Source organism: Helianthus annuus, chromosome 3 (genome assembly GCF_002127325.2).
Source record: "Helianthus annuus cultivar XRQ/B chromosome 3, HanXRQr2.0-SUNRISE, whole genome shotgun sequence".
Lineage (NCBI taxonomy): Eukaryota > Viridiplantae > Streptophyta > Magnoliopsida > Asterales > Asteraceae > Helianthus > Helianthus annuus.
This window is the reverse complement of record NC_035435.2, coordinates 141750598-141759584: the sequence shown is the minus strand read 5'-3', so window position 1 is coordinate 141759584 and position 8987 is coordinate 141750598.

Genomic DNA, 8987 nt, shown 5'->3' with positions numbered 1-8987 from the left:
TGAAGTGATAGAGTAAGGGGGAAGACTTAGCAGCCATTTAAGAGCTGATCCAGTAAGGGTGGATCCAAATCCTTTACATAGGCATGCTTCCTTTAACTTTTCTGGGATTGGATTGATCTCCATCCTCTCCCTGTATTGTGCTATGTGCTCCTCAGGATCCGTTGTACCATCATACAGCTTCATAGTAGGGATATGGAACCTTTTGGGTACCTTTGCATCACAAATTGGTGGTGCAAAACGAGATACCTTATGGCTTCCATCTACAATCTCCGGGATAGGCTTGACTACCCCTGGAACACTTGAGATCATATCCTTCAGCTTCTGTAACTCCCTGGCCATAGCATGATTGATACCTGTATCCTGCACGAATCCATGGTTAGTGGTAAGATAATTATTTAAGGTGTTACCTCCCATCGGGTTCAAGTTAGGAACATTGGGTGTGAATCCATATTGCTGGGATTCTGGGATAATGGATGGACCAGTGGAAGCAATGGTCTACATTGGAATAAAATCTCCTTGATGGACATCTAGGCTTCCTGTTTGCAAATTCTTCAAGGATCCTGGTATCTGTAGGGATTCTTGAATCTGGGATGATCCTGGGACGAAGGAGGATCCTTGAACCTGGGATGATCCTGGAACAAAGGAGGATCATTGAACCTGGGATGTTCCCGGAACGAAGGAGGATCCTTGAACCTGGGATGATCCTGGGACGAAGGAGGATCCTAAGCTCATGAAGGATCCCAAATGCTGGGCGTAGGATCCCGCCGGTTGGAAATATGATCCTGATGCCTGAGTCATTGTTGCTGGGCTGAAATGCACTCCTCTTGATCCACCCATATATTGAATGTCTGGGACCTCTGATGGCTGAGAAGTAATCATTGGAGTATCAAAATTCAAAGATTTGGGCATTAGTGGGGAATGATCCTCTGCCGTTTTCTTTTGCCTTTTGAGATCTCCGATTTCTCTGAGGATCCTGTCATTAGTTTCATCCTGCTGCTGCATACGATCCCTCATCTGCAAAATCAAAGTAAATATATCACTAGTACTGGGAATAGAAGAAGTTAGAGCAGAAGATGATGGTTTAGAGGAGATAGAAGTCGGTCTCTTCTCAGCATTTTTCTGAGATCCAGCTGGTGGTGGAGGCAAAGGTGGAATGCCAGTAGATGAATTGACTGCCTACATCGCTGTGGATGTATTCTTCAATGATGAAGCCATGTAACTCTTTGAAATGATTTCGAATAGAAAGTTTTCTTATGAATGAAGCACCAATTGCCCCACGGTGGGCGCCAAACTGTTTTGGTCAAAAATCACACAAGGATAATGTAACCAAACTCTAAGTAAACGGGGAATGATGCTTGGTTTGTTGAAAAAGTAAAGGATCACTTTAGTAAGAAATATGCAAGTGACACAAGGATTTATATGAGGAAAAAGCCCTTGATCAATGTATGATCTCCGGCATAAAAAACCTCGGGTGATGGCTGTTTTGGTCAAAAATCACACAAGGATATTGTAACCAAACTTTATGTAAACGGGGTATGATGCTTGGTTAATTACAAAAGTAAAGGATCACTTTTATGAGAAATATGCAAAGACACAATGATTTATACGAGGAAAAAGCCCTTGATCAATGTATGATCTCCGGCATAAAAAACCTCGGGTGACGGCAACTACCGATCACCAACTTCAATATAAGAAAAATATAGTTACAACTTCGGATGATAATGAGCTGAGTACAAGGATCACTATAGTTTCGAGTGTCTAAGCGTGTGAGAATTGTGTTGTGTGTTGTCGTGTGTCCTTCCAAATGAGGAAGAGTGGTATTTATACAAGTGTAGGTGACCTATTTTAGGTAAAAAGACTAATAATCAGCTCATTACCCTTTTAGAAATAAAAGACAATCTAGCCTAAATTGCCGCCCATAAATCAAGCTAAGTTTCCATATCCTTTGCAACGTCTATCTCCGATTAAGCTAATGCCATAATTGTGAAGACGCGTCTTTTGGTTATGATGCTAAGAGCGGATCCTGCTAGTCATTCCTGCAAAACAGCATTAAATTCAACGAAAGCAACTGTTAGCATGAGGATCCTATGATGGTCCGTGATCCTGATCCTGGAAGTCTGCTGAGGATCACTATCTGCCAAAGAAACAAGGATCACTGGTTAGGATCACGTGTAAGGATCATGTATAATAAAAATCCAGCCCTAACAATTGCCCCCAAAATATAAGGAGTTTATTGTAAATTAATGAGTTATATTTTGCTCTGATCTTATCTTCAACGGACTACTCGGATAACTAGCCGTTATAAGCGGACTAGCCGTTGTGATCATTACGTCAATGAAGTGACATCCCTGCAAATCATGATTATAAATAGGAGATAGGGTTGGGATCATTCTGCATTTAAATTCGATATAACTTCCCTTTATAATTTCTACCGAAGATCGATCAGGTATTCTCTTTTCTTTTTCATTCTTCCTCCTCTTACTCTGTTTTTCTGCTCCCTGTTTTTATTTTGCTGTGAGGATGTTGCTCCGAAACTCTCCCCATAAGGATCACGAGAAGAGCAGTCCCCTGAAAAGCCAAGGGATCATTAAGGACTCTCCTACGGAGAGATGTTGCTTTACCGATGCTCATGTTGACAGGATCCGTCACTGTTTTCCGGCGGATACCGTCTTCAAGTCTTTTACTCCCACCGCTCTGAGTGATTTCGTTTCCGACGCCTGGGTGGCCTTTCCTGCAACTCCGTTTACCATAGGATATTCATACCCTTTTCCAGCCTTCACCCAGTCCTTCTTTTCTCTGACCGGTATGTCTTATATCCAAGCTATGCCGATGATCTGGAGGGTCCTGTATACCTTCGAGAGGATCATCGAGCAGAAGGGAATTGATTTGGGGATGGCAGAGTTGGCCGCACTTTATGATCTTACCACGTTCGGTTCTTGCCGATACCTGCTAAAACGGAAAGCTGGGGAGGATCACCCTGTCTTCAAGGTTACTAAGAATGACACAAACTGGAAGCGTCGCTTTTTCTTTGTTAGAAGGGATACCATCCCAGATGGGAAGGATATGCCCAAGGAATGGGCCACTCATGGTAGGGTAGAGGATCCTGGAAGGATCACTATCAGACTTGTCTCATACGATGAGGATCACTAACGTCTTTTTTATTTTTTGTGCAGCTATATCCATTGCTTATCTTAAGTTAACCCCTGCTGCAAGAGAAAGAGTCTTAGCTTTTAAAAAGCTTAATCCTGAGGTCAGAAGTTTCCAAGTCACCGTCCAAGATTCACAGGAAGTATCCTCCGCATCTGCCACTATGTCAAGTAAGTATCCTTGTAAAAAGTAAGTTATATGTGAGATTGTTTGATTAATAAGGGAACTTATCTTGTTTCTGGTTGTGTAGGCGCTGGAAAGTCTGCCAAATCTGCCAAGTCTGCTTCCAAGTTTGGGATAAGTGATCTTGCCAACGTCAAGTCTTCGAGGAGGAAGACTTCTGCTGCCAGTCCCTCTACTTCAGCCCTTAAAGCACCCATTCGGGGTAAGGGAAAAAAGAGAAAGACTTCTGAAGATCTCCAGGGATTTCCTCTGCTTCGCCAACAGTTCCTCGACTATGTTAATGAGGTAAGGATCACTGCCCCTGTTGGTTATCCTTCTTAAGTATCCTGCTTGAATATCCTGCTTCCTTTTGGATCGCCTGATCCTGAATCTTCCTTATACCTCTTCTGTAGAAACTTGTTGAGATCGAGACCTATCTTGGCCATGTCGAGGATCAAGAAAGCCAAATTGCCGATCTTCAACAAATGGGCGTATTGAAGGATCTCAAGATAGCAGATCTTGAGAAGGAACTCCGGGCTACGAAGGATGAGGCTGCTCAAAGATTGATTGATATGGATAGCGAGAAGCAGGAGATCATCCAGGATGCCAAGGTCTCTGCGGCAATTGCCATGTACAAGATACAACTTCAGATGGCTGCGGAGGCTCAGGATCCTTCCTTCGATAAGAGCACATGGGGTGTTGAAGATTGGAAGGCAAGGCTGGCGGAACTGGAAGACAAGGATGAAGCTGAGGATATCCCAATGCTGGAGGGTGGTGATGCTGACAAGGATCAGGGCGGAGAAGCTGGTGGTGATGGAGCAACAAAGGTGTAAGCTGCATGATTGGGCGATGATGGATATTTGTGACTAGGCCGGAGCCCAATTTTTTTTTTTTTTAGTATGGTAGTGGTTTGTGGTAGTGGTATTTGGAACAATTATGGTCTGTAATTTGAATAATAGCTCTTAGGGTTAAGGATCCTGGATCCTTTGGACAATAGGTAGGATTGCAAAAGGTGGAGGGATCCTCTGTTTGGGGGATGAAGCCTTTGTGATCCTGCCGCCTTTAATTTCCTGTACCTTCTAAGACCGCAAAGACAATGGACACCCTTTGCCAACCCATGTGGACGGGCCACGTTTTGCTGGTAGAAATGTGGGTTGGCAATTTTGACAACTTTTGAAGGGTTAATCCTTTCGTTAATAAATAAAATCTTAAACTTTTGTCGCTTATTTTGTGTTATTATCCTTTTTAATTTCAATTGTTTTGACACATGTTTGTTTGAGTAAGAAAAGTTGAGCAAATTATGTTTAAGAAATTTAGGATATGATCTGTTTTGGTCAAAAATCACACAAGGATAATATAACCAAACTTTATGTAAACGGGGTATGATGCTTGGTTAATTATAAAAGTAAAGGATCACATTCGTGATAGAGATACAAAGACACAATGATTTATACGAGGAAAAAGCCCTTGATCAATGTATGATCTCCGGCATAAAAAACCTCGGGTGATGGCAACTACCGATCACCAACTTCAATATAAGAAAAATATAGTTACAACTTCGGATGATAATGAGCTGAGTACAAGGATCACTATTGTTTTGAGTGTCTAAGTGTGTGAGAATTGTGTTGTATGTCGTGTCTGTTCTTCCAAATGAGGAAGAGTGGTATTTATACAAGTGTAGGTGTCCTATTTTAGGTAAAAAGACTAATAATCAGCTCATTACCCCTTTAGAAATAAAAGACAATCTAGCCTAAATTGCCGCCCTTAAATCAAGCTAAGTTTCCATATCCTTTGCAACGTCTATCTTTGATTAAGCTCGTGCTATAAATGTGAAGACGCGTCCCTTGATTATGAAGCTAAGAGTGTATCCTGCTAGATGTTCCTGCAAAATAATGTTGTATTACACGAAGATAACTATTAGCATGAGGATCCTTCCAATGGTCCATGATCCTGATCCTGAAGTCCTGCTGAGGATCACTGTCTGCCAAAGAAACAAGGATCACTGGTTAGGATCACGTGTAAGGATCACATATGATAAAAATCCAGCCCTAACAATTGCCCCCAAAATATAAAGAGTTTATTGTAAATAAACGAATTATATTTTGCTCTGATCTTTATCTCCAACGGGCTATTCGGATAACTAGCCGTTATAAGCGGACTAGCCGTTGTGATCATTACATCACAGATGTGACAATCCCTGTAAATCATGATTATAAATAGGAGATAGGGTTAGGATCACTCTGCATTTAAATTCGAAATATCTTCCCTTTATAATCGCTACCGAGGATTGACCAGGTACTCTCTTCTTCTCTCTTTCCTTTCTTCCTTCTCTTGCTCTGTTTTTTGCTTTTATTCTGTTTCTGTTCCGTCACAAGCATGTTGCTTCGGAATTCTCCACACAAGGATTCCAAGAAGAGTAGTCCCCTAAAAAGCCAAGGGATCATCAAGGATTCTCCTACGGAGAGGTGTTGCTTTACTGATGCCCACGTAGACAGGATTCGTCATTGCTTTCCGGCGAATGCTGTTTTCAAATCCTTCACATCTACTGCTTTGAGCGACTTTGTTTCAGACGTTTGGGTGGCCTTTCCTGCTACTCCGTTCACCATAGGGTATTCGTATCCTTTTCCAGCCTTCACCCAATCCTTCTTTTCTTTAACCGGCATATCTTATATCCAAGCTAGGCCGATGATCTGGAGGGTCTTGTATACCTTCGAGAGGATCATCGAGCAGAAGGGAATTGATTTGGGGATGGCAGAGTTGGCCGCACTTTATGATCTTACCACATTTGGTTCTTGCCGATATCTGCTAAAACGGAAAGCTGGGGAGGATCACCCTGTCTTCAAGGTGACTAAGAACGATACAAACTGGAAGCGTCGCTTTTTCTTCGTTAGAAGGGATACCATCCCAGATGGGGAGGATCTGCCCAAGGAATGGGCTACTCATGGTAGGATAGAGGATCCTGGAAGGATCACCATCAGACTTGCCTTATGTGATGAGGATCACTAACGTCTCTTTTCTTTTTTATTTTTTGTGTAGCTATATCCATTGCTTATCTTAAGTTAACCCCTGCTGCAAGAGAAAGAGTCTTGGCTTTTAAAAAGCTTAATCCTGAGGTCAGAAGTTTCCAAGTCTCCGTCCAAGATTCACAGGAATTATCCTCCGCATCTGCCACTATGTCAAGTAAGTATCCTTGTAAAAAGTAAGTTATATGCTAGATTGTTTAATTAGTAAGGGAACTTATCTTGTTTTGATTGTGTAGGTGTTGGGAAGTCTGCCAAATCTGCCAAGTCTGCCTCCAAGTTCGGGATTGATGAACTTGCCAACGTCAAGTCTTCACGAAAGAAGGCTTCTGTTGCCAGTCCCTCTGCTTCAGCTCCTAAGGCACCTGTTAGAAGTAAGGGGAAGAAGAGGAAGGCTCCTGAGGATCTTCAAGGATTTCCCCTGATCCGCCAACAGTTCCTTGACTACGTCAATGAGGTAAGGATCATTGCCCCTGTTAGTTATCCTCCTCGAATATCCTGCTTGTATATCCTGCTTGTATATCCTGCTTTTTTGAGGATCACCTGATCCTGAACTTACCTTTTTTCTCTTTTGCAGAAATTTGCTGAGATTGAGACCTACCTTGGCCACGTCGAGGATCAGGAGAGCCAAATCGCGGACCTCCAGCAAATGGGCGTGTTAAAGGATCTCAAGATAGCCGATCTTGAGAAGGAGCTCCGGGCTACAAAGTGTTAGGGCTGGATTTTTATTATAGGTGATCCTTACACGTGATCCTAACCAGTGATCCTTGTTTCTTTGGCAGACAGCGATCCTCAGGAGGACTTCAGGATCAGGATCATGGGACATTATAGGATCCTCATACTAACGATCATCTTCGCTTAATGCAATGTTATTTTTGCAGGAATATCTAGCAGGATATGCTCTAGGCATCATGATCCAGGGACGCGTTTTCACAATTATGGCAAGAGCTTAATTGAAGAAAGACGTTGCACAGGATATGGAAACATGGCTTGATTCATGGGCAGCAATTTAGGCTAGATTGTCTTTATTTCTAAAGGGGTAATGAGCTGATAATTAGTCATTTTACCTAAAATAAGTCACCTACACTTGTATAAATACCCCTCTTCCTCATTCGGAAGAACACACAGGACATACACGACATACAACGCAACTCTCACACACTTAGACACAAAAAAGCAATAGTGATCCTTGTACTCAGCTCATTATCATCCAAAGTTGTAATCATATTTTTGTTATATTGAAGTTGGTGATCGGCAGTTGCCATCACCCGAGGTTTTTTATGCCGGAGATCATTCATTGATCAAGGGCTTTTTCCTCGTATAAATCATTGTGTCTTTGCATCTTTATCACAGAAGTGATCCTTTACTTTCATAACTAACCAAGCATCATACCCCGTTTACATAAAGTTTGGTTACATTATCCTTGTGTGATTTTTGACCAAAACAGTTTGGCGCCCACCGTGGGGCAATTGGTGCTTCATTCATAAGAAAAATCTTTTGTTCGAAATCATTTGAAAGAGTTACATGGCTTCATCATTGAAGAACACGTCCACGGCGATGTCTGCAGTCACCTCATCAGAGATCACCTTGCCTCCTCCACCGGCAGGATCTCAGAAAAATACTGAGAAGAGATCAACTCCCACTTTCTCTAAACCTCTATCTTCTTCTGCTATGAATTCTTCTATTCCCAGTACTAGTGATGTATTTGCTTTAATTTTGCAGATGAAGGATCGTATGCAGCGGCAAGATGAAACTAACGAAAGGATCCTCAGGGAAATTGGAGATCTCAAAAGACAAAAGAAAGCGGCAGAGGATCATTCTCCACTGATGCCCAAATCCTTGAGTTTTGATACTCCAATGATCACTTCCCAGCCATCAGGGATCCCGGACGCGCAAATCATAGGGGAGTCAAGAGGATCACATCTCAACTCGGCAGCAATGACTCAGACGTCAGGCTCACATTTTCAGCCTGTAGGATCCTATCCTCAGTACATGGGATCCTTCAGGAATTTGGGAGCCTATCCGGAGACACAGCAGTTTCAAGGATCCTACTTTATTCCAGGATCATTCCAGGGCCAAGGATCCTCCTTTGTTCCAGGATCATCCCAGGTTCAAGGATCCTCCTTTGTTCCAGGATCATCCCAGACACCAGGATCCTTCCAGATACCAGGATCCCTAAAAAATCTGCAAACAGGAAGTCTAGATGTCCATCAAGGGGACTTCATTCCAATGCAGACCATTGCTTCCACTGGTCCCTCCGTTGTTCCAGAACCCCAGCAATATGGATTCCCTAACTTGAACCCAATGGGAGGTAACACTTTAAACAATTATCCTACCACTAACCATGGATTCATGCAGGATACAGGTACCAATCATGCTATGGCCAGGGAGTTGCAGAAGCTAAAAGATATGATCTCAAGTGTTCCAGGGGTAGTCAAGCCTATCCCAGAGATTGCGGATGGAAGCCACAAGGTATCCCGTTTTGCACCACCAATTTGTGATGCAGAGGTACCCAAAAGGTTCCATATCCCTATCATGAAGTTGTATGATGGCACAACGGATCCAGAGGAGCATATAGCACAATACAGGGAGAGGATGGAGATCAATCCTATCCCAGAAAAATTGAAGGAAGCATGCCTATGTAAAGGATTTGGATCC